This window comes from Myxocyprinus asiaticus, chromosome 16 (assembly GCF_019703515.2).
Source record: "Myxocyprinus asiaticus isolate MX2 ecotype Aquarium Trade chromosome 16, UBuf_Myxa_2, whole genome shotgun sequence".
Classification (NCBI taxonomy): Eukaryota; Metazoa; Chordata; class Actinopteri; order Cypriniformes; family Catostomidae; genus Myxocyprinus; species Myxocyprinus asiaticus.
The window spans coordinates 25,314,220-25,331,011 of record NC_059359.1 but is presented as its reverse complement, the minus strand read 5'-3'; the positions used below and the strand labels follow the sequence as shown (position 1 = coordinate 25,331,011).

At 51.7% G+C, this 16,792-nt stretch overlaps 1 protein-coding gene across 4 annotated transcripts in view; it reads right to left on the bottom strand.

Moving 5' to 3' along the window:
* LOC127453706 (cell adhesion molecule 4-like) overlaps nt 1–16,792 on the bottom strand; it is a 256,812-nt gene that overhangs the window by 53,304 nt on the left and 186,716 nt on the right. The window lies entirely within an intron of this gene.

Below are 16,792 nucleotides of genomic sequence, written 5' to 3'. Positions count from 1 at the left end.
GCGCTTCGACAGCGCTAAAAGAGTGTATACTCATGCTAAAGAGTATATTTTCTCTATTAGAGCACACACATTGACGTTGAACATCTTTTTAAAGACGTGTCTTTTTAAAGATGCCTTTTCGTCTTTGTGTGATTCCTGGATGCGGTCGTTATCCCTCCACCTCCGACGGCCACGGGCGCTGCCTCACGTATGTGGGTAGCGATCACACTGAGGCAGCGTTTGTGGATGGTTCATGTTTTCATTGCGGGGATATGACCATGGCAACGTTGCGGTCCTTCTTCCGAGGGAAAGCCACTCTAGCCGCCCCCTGCGCTGTGCCTTCTACCCACGGGTGTGAGGCTGGCTGGAGGCGATTTAGGGAGTTCAATGGGCGCGGTAATTCCCTGCGGACTTCCCGTTCCCCAGCACGCTCGTTTGCTCCTGTCCGGTTCTGAAATGAGACCAGCCTGCCTCATGGCCGGCTTGACGTTTCTTTCGGGGCCCGCGAGCAGGATGAGTCTTCGATTGCTGCATCAAAGAGCGCACTGGCGATGTCGGATGCCGAGGACTCGACTGGGCTGCCACCTTCGGGTCTGCACGCCCAGTCTGAGGCCAATGCAGAGCTGACCACCATGCTTGCCCGGGCCACCACGAGTATCGGGTTGGACCCTCCAGCCTCCCCTGAGCTCTAGCGGCTTGATGATTGGTTCCTGGGTTCGGGGCACCAGGTTCGGAAACACATTCTGGCGTGTGTACGGCATCAAGATTGGTTCGCGGCGGTAGACCTGAAGGACGCATACTTTCATGTCTCGGTTCTACCTCGACACAGACCCTTCCTATGGTTTGCTTTCGACGGCCAGGCGTATCAGTACAAGGACCTCCCCTTCGGCCTGTCCCTGTCCCCTCGCGTCTTCACGAAAGTCGCAGAGGCAGCTCTTGCCCCGTTAAGGGAAGTGGGCGTCCGCATACTCAACTAACTCGATGACTGGCTGATTCTAGCACACTCTCGAGAGTTGCTGTGCGCACACAGGAATTTGGTGCTCAGGCACCTCAGCTGTCTAGGGCTTCGGGTCAACTGAGAAAAGAGCAAGCTCTCCCTGGTTCAGAGCATCTCTTTTCTTGGCATGGAGTTAGACTTGGTCTCAATGGTAGCGTGCCTCACAAGCGAGCGCATGCAGTTGGTGCTGAACTGCCTGAAGTCATTCAGGCAGAGGACAGCAGTTCCACTGAAACACTTTCAGAGGCTCCTGGGGCATATGGCTTCCTCAGCGGCAGTCACACCGCTCGGGTTGATAAGTATGAGATTGCTTCAGCACTGGCTTCAGACTTGAGTCCCGAGATGGGCATGGTACTGCGGCGCACATCGCGTAGCTATCACACCACTCTGCCAGCACTTATTCAGCCCTTGGACAGACCTTTCATTTCTACGGCCTTGAGTTCCCCTACAGCAAGTGTCCAGACGTGTCGTGGTCACCACAGATGCCTACAAACTGGGCTGGGGCACCGTGTGCAACAGGCACGCAGTCACCGGTTCCTGGTCAGGACTGCGACTGGGTTGGCACATCAACTGCCTAGAGTTTCTGGCTGTACTACTCGCCCTGCGGAGGGTATTGCCGTTGATCCAGGGCAAGCATGTGTTGGTCCGACAACACAGTGACAGTAGCATATATAAATTGCCAAGGCGGCGTATGCTCTCATCGCATGTCGCAACTCGCCCGCCATCTCCTCCTCTGGAGTCAGCAGCAGCTGAGGTTGCTGCGGGCCACTCATATCCTGGGCAGCCTCAACGCCACAGTGGAAGTGCTGTCACAGCAGGCAATACTCAGCGGAGAGTGGAGACTCCACCCCCAGGTGGTCCAGCTGATTTGGAGTCGATCCAGCAAAGCACAGGTAGATCTGTTCACTTCCCAGGAATCCTCCCACTGCCCGCTCTGGAATTCCCTGACCGAAGCCCCCCTCGGGACAGACATGCTGGCACACAGCTGGCCCCGGGGGCTGCACAAATACGCATTCCCCCCAGTGAGCCTTCTTGCACAGACCCTGTGCAAGTTCAGGGAGGACGAGGAACAAGTCACCCTCGTGGCCCCATACTGGCCCACTTAGACTTGGTTCTCGGACCTCACGCTCCTCGCGACAATCCCTGGTGGATTCCCCTGAGGAAGGACCTTCTTTCTCAGGGACGGGGCACCCTCTGGCATCCATGCCCAGACCTCTGGAATCTCCATGTCTGGCCCCTGGACGGGACGCGGAAGGTCTAAGCGGTCTACCACCAGCAGTTGTAGACACGACCACTCAAACCAGAGCTCCCTCTACCAGGCAGCTTTATGCCCTAAAGTGGCGCTTATTCGCGAATTGGTGTTCTTCCCGAGCCGAAGACCCCCAGAGATGCGCAGTTGGGTCAGTGCTCTCATTTCTGCAGGAGAGGCTGGAGGGGTGACTGTCTCCCTCCACCTTGAAGGCTTATTTAGCCACTATAGCGGCTCACCACGACGCAGTCAATGGTAAGTCCCTTGGACAGCACGACTTGATCATCAGGTTCCTCAAAGGTGCCCGGAGGCTTAATCCTCCCAGGCCATGCCTCTTCCCCTCATGGGATCTCACTGTGGTCCTCTTGGGCCTTCGGAGAGCTCCATTTGAGCTGCTAGAGTCAGTTGAGCTGAAATCCCTTTCCTTAAAGATGGCCCTCCTGATTGTGCTCACCTCCATCAAGAGGGTGGGGGACCTGCAAGCATTCTCTGTCAGCGACACTTGCCTGGAGTTCGGTCCTGCAGATTCTCACGTGATCCTGAGACCCCGACTGGGCTATGTGCCCAAGGTTCCCACGACCCCATTCAGGGATCAGGTGGTGAACCTGCAAGCGCTGCCCCGGGGGGATGAAGACCCAGCCCTGTCGTTGTTGTGTTCAGTGCGTGCTTTGCGCACCTACTTGGATCACACGCAGAGCTTTAGATGCTCTGAGCAGCTCTTTGTCTGCTTTGGTGGACAGCGGAAAGGGAACACCATCTCCAAACAGAGGCTTGCTGACTGGATCGTGGACGCCACTGCATTGGCCTACCAGACCCAGGCTGTGCCCGCCCCCTTGCGGGTTCAAGCATACTCTACAAGGAGTGTGGCGTCCTCGTGGGCACTGGTCAATGGCACCTCTCTAGCAGACATCTGCAGAGCAGCGGGCTGGGCAACACCCAATACTTCCGTGAGATTTTACAATCTCCGGGTTGAGCCGGTTTCGTCCCGTCCCAAACAGGCAGAGTTCGGTAATACGGAACAGCTTGCCGGGTGTATCGCTTGTGCCTTTCCCCTCCCCTGAGGCAAAAAAGTGCGCTTTTACCCCCAGTTGAGTTCACAAAGTCGTGGACCCTGGATGTCCTTCCTCCCTAGCCCTGTGGTTCACGAACTCAGCGGAGGAGTTTGCAGCTAGCCCCACTACGAGGTCTAATATGTCCTGTACTGGGATAGGTTCTCCACAGGTGCCGATTACTCCGGTAACCCCTGTGATGTATATTCCGCGGTACGGTCTCCCTGTCGGTGGACCCGCGTCTCCCTTGGGCAGAGCTCTCTCTGCCCCCAGTCGCTGTGTTTGTAGAGTCCCCCCCACTTTTATCGTGGCGGCACCTACCACCGCGCCTCTTCCATGTGCGGCTGCTGAGCCCATGTGTCGTATTGCCACATGTTGACCTCCCCTTTTGGGCAGGATGTGGTCTCTGCGGGGTCTTTTCCCCCTGAAAGAATAGGAAAGGAAAAGAACACCTTCCCCGATGCATATGATAGTGTTAGATGGCCCCAGCTGAATCTAATACTCTGTGGAGAGAAAACATAGAGAGAAAAGGCTGCGGCTGGCGCGGCCTGCTCCCATGCTAGTTATGTCGCTTCCCCCCCTTAGGGATGTGGGGAACTACATGATGTCTTTTGGAGCGTTGGGGGAGGTTACGTGCAGTCTGAAACACCTGCTATTACGCACGCAGCAGCTTGCTTGCACCTGCATTGGCAGTTCACGTAACATGGTTCAGCTGTTGTGGGGTTTTTCCATAGGGACCCCTAGTGTCACTATATCGACACAACGTCGAGTGAGTGACAGAAGGGGAATGTCTCGGTTACTGTCGTAACCTCCGTTCCCTGATGGAGGGAACGAGATTTTGTGTCCCTTTTGTGTCCCTTTTGCCACAAAGCTGTACTAGCTGCTGAAATGGCTGGGACCGTCAGATGATTGCAACACACTCCAAAAAAGTTGGGACAGTCGAGTGTTTACCACTGTAAAACATCACCATTTCTTCTAATAACACTTATTAAGCATTTAGGCACTGAAGACACAAGTTTGTTAAGTTTAAAAAGGGAATTTTCCCCCATTCATCCATTATGCAGGTCTTCAGCAGCACAATTGTACAGGGTCTTCGTTGCCATATTATGCACTTCATAATGTACCACACATTCTCAATTGCAGATGGTCAGGACTTCAGGTAGGCCAGTCTGGCACCCACACTCTCTGCTTATTTGGCCAGTATGTGGTTTGAAGTTGTCCTGCTGAAAATGCTGGGACATCCTGCCAGTGTATGCTGCTCCAAATGTTTTACAAACAGTACTGTGCAAATGTTTTAGGCACTTGTGAAAAACTTTCAAAGTGAGGATTTCTTAAAAAAAAATGACTTAAATAGTTTTCATTAATCAATTAATGTCATACAAAGTCCAGTAAACAGAAAAAGAGCTAAATCAATATTTGGTGTGAACACTTTTGCTTTCAAAACAGCACCAATTCTTCTACTTACACCTGGACACAGTTTTTCTTGGTTGTTGGCAGATAGGATGTTCCAAGCTTCTTGGAGAATTTGCCACAGTTCTTTTATTTATTTATGCTGTCTCAATTACTTATGTCTCTTCATGTATTCCCAGACTGACCCGATGTTCAGTGGGGGGCTCTGTGAGGGCCATACCATCTGTTGCAGGACTCCCTGTTCTTCTATTCTATTCTATTCACAAAAGGAATGTTTGGGAGTATACAATGTATATTTCCTATTGACACATTAAAGTAGCAGATATAAATAACCATCTTAAGACAAATGTTTTTTGTGAAACATCATCTGTGCCTAAGACTTTTGCACAGTACTGTATCTGTCTGTATTAATGGTGCCCTCACAGATGCACGAGTTACCCATGCCATGGGCACTGACACACCCATGGCCCATACAGACACTGGCTTTTGGACCTGACGCTGATAACAGTTTGGATGGTCCTTTTCCTCTTTGGCCCAGATAACATGACGGCTGTGTTTTTCAAAAACTATTTGAAATGTGGACTCACTGGACCAAAAACACGATTCCACTGTTCTACTTTCCATCTAAGATGAGACCGAGTCAAGAGAAGTCGGCAGTGCTTCTGGATAGTGTTGATGTAGGGCTTCTGCTTCGCATTGTAAAGTCTTAACTTGCATCTGTATATGCAGCGGCGAATGGTGTTGACTAACAAAGGTTTACTAAAGTAATCCCAAGTCCATGTTCATGATAGCCATTACAGATGAATTATGTTTTTTAAGACTGATGTCTGAGGGATCAGAGATCACGTGCATTCAGAAGTGGTATTCGTCTTGCCCTTTACGCACCGAAATTTGACCAGATTCCTTGAATCTTTTAACTATATTGTGCACTATATAGGGTGAAATGCCACAAATCCTTCCAGTTTGTCTTTGGGGAACATTGTTATCAAAGTGCTGGATTATTTGCTGAAGCATCTGTTGGCAAATTGACAAGTCTTGAATGATCCTTGCTCTTGAAAGTCTAGGCTGTTTTTGGAGGCTCCTTATATACTATAACACGATTGCCTCACCTATTTAACATCTCCTGTTTCACATTGCCTTGTTATTTTAACTCATCAAATTGTTATTAGTCTTAAATTGCCCCTGACTCAACTTTTTTGGAGTGTGTTGCAACCATCTGATTTGAAATGACTGCACATAAAAAAAATAAAAAATAAAAGAAATTCACAAGGTAATACATCATATAATGTGTAGTTGTAGTGTTTTCAATTTAGCAAAGGGTGAATATAATCTAGAAATCACTACTTTTTATTTTCCTTACTTGTCCCAACTTTTTTGGAATTGGGGTTGTATATCAAATTCATCTTTTTTGGTGCTTTCTTTTAGAATGTCCTTCCTCTGAAGTCCAATTCATTGTAACAAATTGGTTAGTTCATACAGTTTGATTCAGTGAAGATCCATGCGAAATCCACAATCTTCAAAAAATGGCTAACAACTTTTTTTTTCTGCACTTAAAATAATCTTCACTTATATTTACGCCGGTACAGAATTTGGTATGGTAGCACTATGTGCATTGTGTTCTTCCTTAGATTAATTATGTCTGCTTCTGCTCTCATCTACAGTAAGTTGCTTTGGCATCTGTTAAATTAATAAATGCAACGTAAATGTCAATGAAAAAGTAACAAAAAAAAAAAAAATTATTTACAGATACATTAAGTGTTTTCAGAAGCCCCCATATTACATTTTTATGAGTTTGTTTGGTTAAATTTAGCTGTTTATCAATGTTTTTTTTTTATTATTATTTAATTATGTAAATTAGGATTGTGTTTTCATTTAGATCCTAATTTTAAGTGTTGGATCAGGTAGAAATAACTCCTAAATTGCAAGATAGCACTTTTTACAGTGTAATTAGCTACTTTTTACAGTGGCTTGTAGTGTTGCTAGCTACTTTATCAAAAAGGAAGCTTGACTTTAGCTTAACTACTTGAAATTATTAGTAGTTTGTAGCTTTGCAAGATACAGTTTCAAATTAACTTCTCCAACTCTGGTTGAGAAGTACACAATAAAGATCCAAAGAAAAAAAGAGTAACATGAAAAGAAAACAAAAAGAAAGATGATGGGTTTAACTACCATTTCTCACAGAACAGTGAGTTTGCCAGTTTGTTTTGTCATTGTCTCTTCCTCATGCATGATCGGCGTTTCCATGGGAACATTGATTGTTCCTGGGGAATGCTGATCATGCCACTGATTAGCGTGCAAGCAACACCTGTTCTCCTCTAATTCACTCCCTTCTTAAGCCCGTTGTGTTCTCAGTATCTTTGCTAGATTGTTGTTTGATGTTGAGTAACTAACCGCACTCTCTCTTTCTAGTTGGTCCTGTCTAGTGTATCTGTTGATTCCGTGCGTGTCGGGTGTGTTATTGCCTTCCAGTTTTGCTGCGTGTCAGCTTGTCTTCCACGGAAGATACCTCGTCTCTGCCCATGTGTCGAGAGTAAGATTTCCTGTTTCAATTGGCTGTTGTTCTGCACCTCACTAAGCTTCAACAGAGGATTCTACGAATCTATTCCTGATTTCCACCATGCACACACTCATCCTATGAACACACTCATCACGGATTGCTCCTTGTACAGCCATGGCGCGCATGCTTATTGGAGATCACTTTCCGCTGCTGCAGCTAGTGCCGGGATCTTCGACATTACACAACTCGGTGACCGCTCACATCTGCTGTTAATAAATCCTTTGAACTGTTCCTCTGCTCTTGGGTCAGTTTGTCTCGCTATAGCTTGTTACAGACATAGAACAACACATAAACACTGAGTAGAAGCAGAAAACGTCATGGTTACTGGTGTAACCTCCGTTCCCTGATGGAGAGAACGAGACGTTGCTGTCAATGTAGTGACACTAGGGGTCACTCTTGGGAGCCCGAGACACCTCTGGTCTTTGATAAAAGGCCAATGAAAATTGGCGAGTGGTATTTGCATGCCACTCCCCCGAACATACGGGTATAAAAGGAGCTGGTATGCAACTACTCATTCAGGTTTTATGCTGAGGAGCCGATATAAGGTCCGGCCATTTCAGCGGGTAGTTCAGCGTTGTGGCAGGAGGGACCAACGTCTCGTTCCCTCCATCAGGGAACGGAGGTTACACCAGTAACCATGACGTTCCCTATCTGTCACTCACTCGACGTTGGTGTCGATGTAGTGACACTAGGGGTCCCTATACAAAACGCCACAAGGCTGAACTGTGTTACGTGAACTGGCGGTGTGTGGTGGGCAGACTTGCTGTGTGCCTCATAGCCAGCGCACCTGGTCGACACGTAACCTCCCCCAACACAGTTATGAGTGTCAAACGGCCCTTTTTGGGGACAAGTCGACTACCCAGAGATAGAGACAGGCTTAACGCAGTCGTGGCCTCTTTCCCCTTCTCTTTTTCCACTCCCTAAAAAAGAAGGGGGATTATCCGACTGGGCCACCAGGTCTAGTCGGGGGGTGTCCCTCCCAAGGGGAGGACACCGCGGAGACCACACCTCGCCCCAAGAGAGGGGGGGATATTTAAGTGGAAGAATACATCACATGGTCTTTCCAACCATGTGGAGAGCCTTCAAGGTAGATCCTGCCCAATGGGGGAGGAGTTACTACAACATGGAGACTGAGGGGCTCTGCCCTAGGAAGACGCAGTTTGCCAGTAGGGAAACGAACTAGCGGAAGATATAGATCGCATGGGGTTAGCCTTACAGGGAACCGCCACATGCGGAGCACCTACCCCAGAACCGGGCTCTTAGTTAGTGCGTGTACTGGGCCGGCAGCGAGTCTCTCCGAAAACTCGACTGCCACAGGGCTCGGAGGAAGTCAACCAGGGAACAACTTTTGTGAACACTACTGGGAATTAACAGTGCACATCTTCAGCTCAAAAGGAGGTGGAAGGCGCTATGTGCAAGCGATACACCCGGCCGGCTATCCCGGGCTTATCCGCTTGTGTTTCGTGCCACTACCTGGGACGAAACCGGTTCCACCCGGAGGTTGTAGAACCTTGCAAAGGTGTTGGGTGTTGCCCAGCCCGCTGCTCTGCAATGTCTGTTAGAGAGGCACCTCTGGCCAGGGCCCAAGAAGCCGCTACACCACGGGTAGAATGGGCTCGTAGCCCTACCGGGGGCGGCATGTTTTGGGCGAGACATGCCATAGTTATGGCGTCAATGAGCCAGTGGGTGATCCTCTGCTTGGAGACAGCGCTTCCTTTCCGCTGTGCACCAAAGCAGACAAAGAGTTGCTCAGAGACTCTAAAGCTCTGCGTGCGATCCAAATAGATGCGTAAAGCGCGCACCGGACACAGCAACGACAGGGCTGGGTCTGCCTCCTCCTGGGGCAGCGCTTGCAGGTTCACCACCTGGTCCCTAAAAGGAGTGGTGGGAACCTTGGGCACATAGTCCGGTCGGGGGTCTCAGGATCACGTGAGAATAGCCCGGACCGAACTCCAGGCATGTTTCGCTGACAGAGAACGCTTGCAGGTCACCTACCCTCTTGATGGAAGTGAGCACAGTCAGGAGGGCAGTCTTCAAGGAGAGTGCCTTAAGCCCGGCTGACTGCAAAACTCAAAGGGGGCTCTCTGTAGACCCTGAAAAACTACAGAGGTCCGATGAGGGAACAAGGCGTGGCCTGGAGGGATTCAGCTTCCTGGCGCCTCTTAGGAACCTGATGATCAGATCATGCTTCCCTAAGGACTTACCGTCGACTGCGTCATGGTGTGCTGCTATGGCAGCAACGTACACCTTCAAGGTGGAAGGGGACAGCCTCCCTTCCAACCTCTCTTGCAGGAAGGAAAGCACTGATCTGACTGCGCACCTCTGGGGGTCTTCCTGATGGGAAGAACACCACTTAGCGAACAGACACCACTTAAAGGCATACAGGCGCCTCGTAGAGGGAGCCCTAGCCTGAGTGAACGTGTCTACCACCGCAGGTGGGAGACAGCTTAGGTCTTCCGCGTCCCGTCCAGGGGCCAGACATGGAGATTCCAGAGGTCTGGGCGCGGGTGCCGGATGGTGCCCCTTCCCTGAGAAAGAAGGGCCTTCCTCAGGGGAATTTGCCCGGGGGGAGCTGTCACGAGGAGCGTGAGGTCCGAGCACCACGTCTGGGCGGGCCAGTAGGGTGCTTACCAGGACGACCTTCTCCTCGTCCTCCCTGACCTTGCACAGGGTCTGTGCGAGCAGGCTCACTGGGGAAAACGCATATTTGCGAATGCCAGAGGACCAGCTGTGTGCCAGCGCGTCTATGCCGAGGAAGGCCTCGGTGAGGGCGTACCAGAGCGGGCAGTGGGAGGATTCTTGGGAGGTGAACAGGTGCACCTGTGCCTGACTGAATCGACTCCAAATCAGCTGGACCACCTGAAGGTGAAGTCTCCACTCTCCCTTGAGGGTAACCTGTTTTTACGGCGCGTCCGCCGGAGTGTTGAGGTTGCCCGGGATGTGAGTGGCTTGCAGCAACTTGGTGCTGCTAACTCCGTTGGAGGAGACGGCGGGCGAGTTATGACATACAGCGGGAGCGCAGACCGCCTTGGCGGTTGACATATGCTACCGCTGCCATGCTGTCTGTCCGAACTAGCACGTGCTTGCCCTGGATCAACGGCCGGAACCTCCGCAGGGCGAGCAGAATTGCCAGTAACTCGAGGCAGTTGATGTGCCAACGCAGCCGCGGACCCGTCTAGAGGCCGGCGGCTGCGTGCCCATTGCCAACAGCGCCCCAGCCCATTTTGGAGGCATCTGTCGTGACCACGACGCGCCTGGAGACCAGTTCTAGCGGAACACCTGCTCGTGGAAACGAGAGGTTGGTCCAAGGGCTGAAAAGACGGTGACAGACCGACGTAATGGCCACGCGGTGTGTCCCGTGGCGCCATGCCCATCTCGGGACTCGAGTCTGGAGCCAGTGCTGAAGCGGCCTCATATGCATCAACCCGAGCGGGGTGGCCACCACCGAGGATGCCATATGCCCCAGGAGCCTCTGAAAATGTTTCAGTGGAACCGCTGTTTTCTGTTTGAACGCCTTCAAACAGGCCAGCACCGACTGGGCGCGCTCGTTCGTAAGGTGCGCCGTCAAGGAGACTGAGTCCAACTCCAAACCGAGAAAAGAGATGCTCTGAACCGGAAGGAGCTTGCTCTTTTCCCAGCTGACCCGAAGCCCTAGTCGGCTGAGGTGTGAGAGCACCAGGTCCCTGTGTGCACATAACCCGTCTCGAGAGTGAGCTAGGATTAACCAGTCGTCGAGATAGTTGAGAATGCGAATGCCCACCTCCCTTAACGGGGCAAGGGCAGCCTCTGCAATCTTCGTAAAGATGCGAGGAGACAGGGACAGGCCGAAAGGGAGGACTTGTACAGATACGCCTGACCCTCGAACGTGAACCGCAGGAAGGGTCTGTGTCGAGGAAGGATCGAGACGTGAAAGTACGCATCCTTCGGGTCTACCGCCGCGAACCAATCTTGATGCCGGACGCTCGCCAGAATGCGTCTTTGCGTCAGCATCTTGAACGGGAGTCTGTGTGAGGCCCGGTTCAGTACTCGCAGGTCCAAGATTGGCCGCAACCCACCGCCTTTTTTCGGTACAATGAAGTAGGGGCTATAAAACCCCTTCTTCATCTCGGCTGGAGGAACAGGTTCTATCACGTCCTTCCGTAGGAGGGTAGCGATCTCCGCGCAAGGTAGCAGCATTTCCGTCTTTCACCAAGGTGAAGTGGACACCGCTGGACCTGGGCGGATGTCCAGCGAAGTGAATCGTGCAGCCGAGTCAGACGGTCCGGACCAGCCCTCGTGATGGACTGGAAAGCGCAAGCCATGCGTCCGAGTTCCGCGCAAGGGGGACCAAAGGGACAACATCATCGGATGTACCGGCGGGTGGGGCCTCGCGGTGGGGCGGAGCTTGAGGTGCCACACCACATCGTGGCCGTGCTGAGTCCAAGGACATCGAAGCACTTACCTGGCTCCTTGTGACCACCCCCGGAACAGCCTGGGACGGGGGAGGAAGAGGCCTGTCCTCATGACCCGTGGAGACTGTCACATCGGGAGCGGATTTGTGCCACAGCTGGGCGCTCAGGGCGGGAGACCGCCGCTGGAGCGCCAACCTGCCAAATGGAGTGGTGGACGGTGGTTGTGATGCCAGCCGTACACACCGAATATGTGACCCAGGGAACAAGGAAACCACTCTTGCGGAGCTCTTGTGTACTGCAGCCACTTGGGCATGCAGCGCAATTAAATGCAAAAGGTAACAAAAAGAAGATCTGCTTACCAGCTCCAGAGCAGCGGGTTTCATTGTCCCTGGGTCGCCCGTCTCAGGGGCGCTTCGAAGACCTCCGTGGGTTCTTCGGTGCCGGCTGTGAGACGGGTGGCGTCGGCTTCCTGCGGTGGGCTCCACGCCGGGGCCGGGCCGGAGGGGCGGGCTGCGGCGGAGCCGGTGCAGTCACTGCAGGGGGATGCCCTCAGCGATGAGTAGATGGGGTGCGGGATCTTGAGCCACGCCGGGGCAGGACAAGCCGGCTAGCATCCATCTACTGCTCTACCATCGAGAACTGCTGGGCAAAGTCCTCGACGGTGTTGCCGAATAGGCCCGCCTGGGAAATGGGGGCAGCAAGGAATCGTGTCCTGTCGGCCTCATCTCAACCAGGTTGAGCCAAAGGTGGCGCTCCTGGACCACTAGTGTGGCCATCGTCCGCCCGAGAGACCGCGCCGTGACCTCCGTCGCTCGGAGAGCGAGGTCGGTCGCCGAGCGCAGTTCCTGCATTAATCCCGGGGCGGAACTACCCTCGTGCAGTTCCTTTAGCGCCTTGGCGGACTTGCAGGAGAGCCATGGCGTGCAGGGCAGAGGCGGCTTGTCCAGCAGCGCCGTAGGCTTTGACCGTCAGAGACGACGTAAACCTACAGGCCTTGGACGGGGGCTTTGGGCACCCGCACCAGGTGGCGGCGCTCTGCGGGCATAGGTGCACCGCGAGCGCCTTTATCCACCGGGGGATTGCCGAATAACCCTTGGCCGCCCCACCATCGAGGGTAGTGAGAGCGGGGAAGCTGAAAAGATCGGGACTGGGCAGTAAAAGGTGCCTCCCGCGACCTTGTCAGCTCTTCATGCACTTCCGTGAAGAAAGGAACGGGGCGGGGCGGGGCTTTGAGCGGCGCCGCGAGCCCAGGAACCAATCACAGAGCCGCGAGGGTTCAGGGAAGAGCGGTGAAATCCACTCTAACCGACGCTCGCGGCTGTCCGGGAAAGCATGTCGTCATCTCCGCGTCAGCCTGTGACTGGGCGATCGACCCCGAAGGGAGGAGCCCAGCTGAGGCTTCCGACTGGACGAGCCCGCTCTCCGATGCTGCGCTCGAGAGCTCATCACTTTCGCGGGCTCCGAATAAGAGGTCGAACTCGCCGTGAGACGAGCCGGCGGACTCACCCAGAAGCCCGATCGGGGCAGACGAGCGTGCTGGGGAATGGGAGGTCCGCGGGGGGATACCCGGCGGAGGCGGTCCCATTGGGGTCCCCAAATCGCCCCCAGTGCTAGCCGCGCTGGCCTCAAACCCGTGGGTAAAAGGACCGAGGCGGGAGCCTCTGGGGTGGCTCGCTTCCTTACGAAGGCGCGCCGCGACCGCAACGTTGCCATGGACACATTCTCGCAATGAGAATGTGACCATCCACGAACGCTGTCTCCGCGTGAGCAGTGCCCAGACATGAAAGACAGTGATCGTGACCGTTAGAAGGCGAGAGATAACGAGCACAACCAGGAATAACACACAATCGGAAAAGCATCTTTAAAAAGACGCGTCTTTAAAAAGACGTTCCGTGTGTGCGCTCTTTTAGAGAAATATATACTCTTTTAGAGGGAAACAATGCTCTTTCAGAAAATATACTCTCTAGTTTTTCTGCCGAAGCGCCCAGGGGCGTTCTCTGCAGTGCACCAGTGCAGAGGAGGGAGAAGCCGCTGAAATGCACCGTCAGATCCAGCAGGTGAATGAACAGTAGTATTCAGCTCAATGAGCATGACCGTTCGGCTCCGAAGAGAAAATCTGAATGAGTAGTTGCATACCAGCTCCTTTTATACCCGTATGTTCGGGGGAGTGGCATGCAAATACCACTCACCAATTTTCATTGGCCTTTTATCAAAGACCAGAGGTGTCTCGGGCTCCCAAGAGTGACCCCTAGTGTCACTACATCGACACCAACGTCGAGTGAGTGACAGATAGGGAACAGAGGAATTGAGAACTAGTGGGGACAATTATTTGGCTCTGAAACCAAGGTGAAGAAAAAATAAATCAACAGAAAATGATAATAACAAATAATGATGCCAGTTACATGGGCTGGACAGGGCTATTTGGGATAAAATCACACAGACTCATTTTGTATTGACTGCTGCTAAATACTCCTTTTCTCCCAAATTCCTTTCAAAGCTCTTTGTCTGTGTCTGGGGATATGACACTACCTTCAGCAGACTCCCAGATACTGTAGCAGCATTATGTGCTGGATCCATAAGAAGATTACTGCTCTGACAGAACCAAGGCATCTTTCAACACCTGAGTTTTGGGTGCACTTATCTGAGTCTCTTGTCAGAAAATCTGAGCTAATGAGTGAGCGAGTGAATGATGAATGAGGGATTAAATTAATGAAGGTATGTGTGAACAAGGGAGCGAAAGAGTAAATGTATGGATAAATGGAGCAATAAAATGAGTAAGCAAATTAGAGAGTGAAAGTGTAGCAAGCTACAAAATATACTTGATTTAAAGTATTTTTTTCTTTCTTTCTTTTTTTTATTTTTTTTTAGGATTTTTTAATAAGCCTTTAAAACTTTTTAAACTGTTTTTGTCAGCAAAAACTAGGCAAAGTGATATTACTGGAGAGGAAAATTCAATTAATAGTGACAGTGTGCAGAAAGCTTACATATAGCTTACATACATATATACTTAATAAAGACCTGCTTTATCACTGGCAAACAATAGGATGCATTTGCAGGTTTGGTTTCCAATGACTGTAGATCCACTGCAACCAGCATTTTCTTTATTTTCCGTATTTTAAAATATTCTGTGAGCGTGTTGGCAAGTGGCAGCGTGCACCAAATTATTCAGCAGCGTGCGTGTGAGCTTTCTGAGTTATTCAGATTGAATCGTGAACCATTTCAGACCGTTTTGCTATAACATGTGACCAATTCATTGTAAAGAAACGACTCAGATGAGCGATTAATTTGTGAGTCTGACATCTTTAGTTCTGATTCAAAACCGGTGATAGTAAACACTGGTGTGATGTATGAAGTAACGTCAAAAGCTACGCCCTACCTAATTAAAAATATAGCTTTGCTACTGAAAAGCTACTTGATTTAAAAACTTGCGAAGCCACCACCTCGCTACTCAGAAATGTAGTTCAGCTAATAGCTTTGCTATTTGTAGCGAAGCTACTGCCCATCACTGATGGGCACTTCAGAGTATTTGAGTAGATTTGATTCCTTTTATAGAAAAATTAAGCGAAAAAAATTGTATGACCTGGTCTTGGAAAATGTCTGTACAACAAACGATCGTGTAGATGTAAGTAAATTTGCACCGCCTCATTGACTGAACTTGACTGACTCAACAACATAAACAGAATTAGATATGGACCTCAAGGTAGGTGGTGCTTCAGGTCACACCTACCGATGACGTGGACCAATGGCAGCAAGAGGGTATTTAGCACTGTTCCCTATCTTTCACTCACTCGACTTTGTGTCAATGTAGTGACACTAGGGGTCATTCTTGGGAGCCCGAGACACCTCTGTTCTTTGATAAAAGGCCAATGAAAATTGGCGAGTGGTATTTGCATACCACTCCCCCGGACATATGGGTATAAAAGGAGCTGGTATGCAACCACTCATTCAGATTTTCTCTTTGGAGCCGAACGGTCGATGCTCACTGAGCTGAATTCCCACGGCTGTTCATTCACCTCTGCTGGATCTGACGGCGCATTTCAGTGGCTTCTCCCCCCTCTGCACTGGTGCACTGCAGAGAACGCCCCTGGGCGCTTCGGCAGAAATAAAAGAGTATATTTCTCTAAAAGAGCTGCACACACGGAATGCCTTTTTAAAGACGCGTCTTTTTAAATATGCCTTTCTGTTTGTGTGTTATTCCTGGTTGCGCATGTTATCTCTCGCCCTCTGACGGCCACGATTACTGTCTTTCATGTCTGGGCGCTGCTCACACGGAGACAGCATTCGTGGATGGGTCTTGCCTTCGTAAGAAAGCAAGCCACCCCAGATGCTCCCCACCTCGGTCCTTCTACCCACGGGTATGAGGCCAGCGCGGCTAGCACTGGGGGCGATTTGGGGACCCCAGTGGGACCACCTCCGCCACGTATCCCCCCACGGACCTCCCATTCCCCAGCATGCTCATCTGCCCCGATCGGGCTTCCGGATAAGTCCGCCGGCTCGTCTCACGGCGAGTTCGGCCTCTTATTCGGAGCCCGCGAAGGTGATGAGCTCTTGAGCGCAGCATCGGAGAGTGGGCTCGTCCAGTCGGACGCGGAAGCCTCAGCTGGGCTCCTCCCTTTGGGTGCGGTCGCCCAGTCACAGGGTGACGCGTAGATGATGACATGCTTTCCCAGGCAGCCGTGAGCGTCGGGCTAGAGTGGAACCCTCCGCTCTCCCCTGAACCCTAGAGGCTCGATGATTGGTTCCTGGGCTTGCAGCGCCGCTCACAGCCACGCCCCACCCCATTCCTTTCTTCCCAGAAGTGCATGAAGAGCTGACAAGGTCATGGGAGGCACCTTTTACTGCCCGGTCCCGATCTTTCAGCTTCCCCACCATCACTACCCTCGATGGTGGGGCAGCCAAGGGCTATTTGGCAATCTCCCCGGTGGATAAGGCACTCGCGGTGCACCTATGCCCGCAGAGCGCTGCCACCTGGCGCGGGTGCCCAAAGCTCCCGTCCAAGGCCTGTAGGTTTACGCTGTCCCTGACAGCCAAAGCTTACGGTGCCGCTGGACAAGCCGCCTCCACCCTGCACGTCATGGCTCTCCTGCAAGTCCACCAAGCCAAGGCACTAAAGGAACTGCACGAGGGTAGTTCCGCCCCCGGGATTGATGCAGGAGATCT